At 51.9% G+C, this 2,533-nt stretch overlaps 1 protein-coding gene across 4 annotated transcripts in view; it reads right to left on the bottom strand.

The window, feature by feature from the left end:
* Nucleotides 1-2,533, bottom strand: part of PPP1R7 (protein phosphatase 1 regulatory subunit 7) — a 38,967-nt gene that overhangs the window by 34,067 nt on the left and 2,367 nt on the right. The window lies entirely within an intron of this gene.

Raw genomic sequence — 2,533 nt, 5'->3', positions numbered from 1 at the left:
TGTCCCCGTCTGTATTTACCAGGCGCCCCCTCCCCGCCCGGACAGTGGCTGTCCCCGTCTGTATTTACCAGGCGCCCCCTCCCCGCCCGGACAGTGGCTGTCCCCGTCTGTATTTACCAGGCGCCTCCTGCCCTCCTGGCCAGTGGCTGTCCCCGTCTGTATTTACCAGGCGCCCCCTCCCTGCACTGCCAGTGGTTGTCCCCGTCTGTATCTACCAGGCACCCCCCCCCACCAGTGGTTGACACCATCTATATTTACAAGGTGTCCCCCTCCCTGCCCTGCCAGTGGTTGTCCCCGTCTGTACTTCCCCTGGACTTTGACTGCTGAGACACCTCCCTCGTGCAAAACTACACTTGCTTCCACAGCTCGCACCCCACACAGCCCTGCCCAACGGACAGACGGGGTGTGGGGGGAGATGGACACAGGACTATGATGCAGGACCAGCTCAAGGAAGCAGCAGCACTGGTCCCGCCCGGCTCGGCTGGCCTCACTGCCTTCTCACTTTCCCTCTCTGTAACAACCAACAGCGACGAAGTGAAAACACGTAGCTCACTACTGTCTGTCCCTACCCTCACGGGATGTCAACCAACCGAAGAGTTAAATTTAAAAGGAACTGGGTAAAACCAAGAGATACTCAGTACCCAAATCCCTCCAAATGACAGCATAAATGAAACATCGGGGAACTCTGGAAGCTGTACCGAAGGAGGCCCTACAATTAACAGAGGGCACCCAGGTAATTCACTGTCCAAACCCGGACGCTTCTGAGTAAAAGGGGGGCTATGAACAATCCCACTGGGCTGGCAGGTGTGAACAGGGCTTCTCAGGGCACGTGGTCGCATCCGTTACAGGGGTCCTGCCTGTATGGAACAGCCAGCTCAGGGCTGGCCCCTCAACATGGCAAGACGTGGGCTCAGTCTCTGAACACGATCCTCCTAGAACACCTTTCTGTACGTACCATATACTGACGGTATCTGCTAAGTAAGTTACAGAAATCAAGTAAAAGGAACAGTTGATATGTTTCAATTTGTTCAATTGAACTAAAGACTTCAGTAAACACGGGTAGGAGGACGCCCCGGTTTCTCTAAGGGCCTGAAACCCCAAGTTTCCTACAGAACGTAGAATCCGCTCGGAGCCTGGGGTGAGGATGTGGACCTAGACAGCCTGGCTCCAGCCCAGTGGCTCCACGGCAGTGAGTGCCCTGGGCCAGCAGCTACCCGGCTCTCAGTCCTCATCTATGACAGGAGCCTGTGCTACTGAGCAGGGGGCAGAGAGTGCATGACGCTGCCCACCAATGTTCAAATCCTACACAAACGACAGGCAGTGAGACAAGCGTCTCATGTTTCAACAGCACAAACCTGTGGCCAGGTGAAGTGGCCACTGCTGGGCTTTCCTGCATGGAGGTCAGACGGTGAAAGCTTTCCTCCATCCCCATCCTGTGCACTTAATTCCACCCACGTCACTTCCAGAATGTCGACTCCAAAAAGTAAATGTGACTAGTACTTTTCTGTAACCTCCTTTTGCCTTAAAATGAGGTTGCCATAGTTACCGATCATCTTCACCAGTACAGAGAGCACAATGTTATTTTAAAAATCAGTTTAGTTTTTTTAAAAATAAATCTGTTGTTTTTTGTCATTATAAGAGCAGTACACGATTATTAACACCTTAAAAATTCTTATTTTGTATATGAGGCTGTGAAATGCAGACCACATGAATCCCTCCCAGACCCACAACAACAGTTAGCTGTATTCTCTTTCTTAAGCAGATAAAATTACATGTTATCACTAATATTTTTAAAATAAAACTAGGATTTTAACATGCACCCTGTTCGGAAACTTACTCTTTTCACCTAACAACAAATCTTGGACGTCTTTCTGTGTCACACAGCTTCCCTTATCCTGTTCAGCGTAAACTGGTATTTCAAGCAAACAACACAAAACAAGGTTTGGGCTGCAGCTGGGAGGGCAGAGAACCAGCGTGACGGACTGAGGACTTCTCTGCGTCTCCTCTATTGCTGTCAATCACTGAAACAACAGGGGGCTACGGGGGCATTTTCCACATGAAACGATCTTCTTAACATCTAAGCAACGCGGAGTCGATCCTCCTCGGACAGAAACGGGGAGGCGGGACTCAGAAATGAGTTCTCGAAGATGCTGAACTGTTCTTCTGAAATTGGTTTACCTAACGACGGCAGAACTTAAAAGCACAGCCATCGGCTGCGGTGCTTACTTCAAGCCTCACCTTCTGAGCACTTGCCTAATAAAACCACATTCTGGCTCCACCGACGAGACACCGGCACTGAGATCACCACTGCAGGGCTTTGCCTCCATCCCTACTGGCAAACGCCCTCAGTGAGTGGGTTCACTCAGGGCCCCTGGACCTGCTCCCCACGCTGCCCAGGAACCACATCTCCAGCCCTGGTGCTCAGTGGCCTTTCCCAGGGTCACACACCCTGACCCCCCTCAGTGAGCTCAGCCTTCGCCCACCTGGTACCTTCAGGTCCTCTTCACCCAGGGTCACACACCCCGACCCCCCT

This window comes from Trichechus manatus, unplaced genomic scaffold (assembly GCF_000243295.1).
Source record: "Trichechus manatus latirostris isolate Lorelei unplaced genomic scaffold, TriManLat1.0 scaffold00165, whole genome shotgun sequence".
In the NCBI taxonomy this organism is placed as follows: domain Eukaryota; kingdom Metazoa; phylum Chordata; class Mammalia; order Sirenia; family Trichechidae; genus Trichechus; species Trichechus manatus.
The sequence above is the reverse complement of the archived record's forward strand: the minus strand, read 5'-3'. Positions and strand labels throughout refer to the sequence as shown.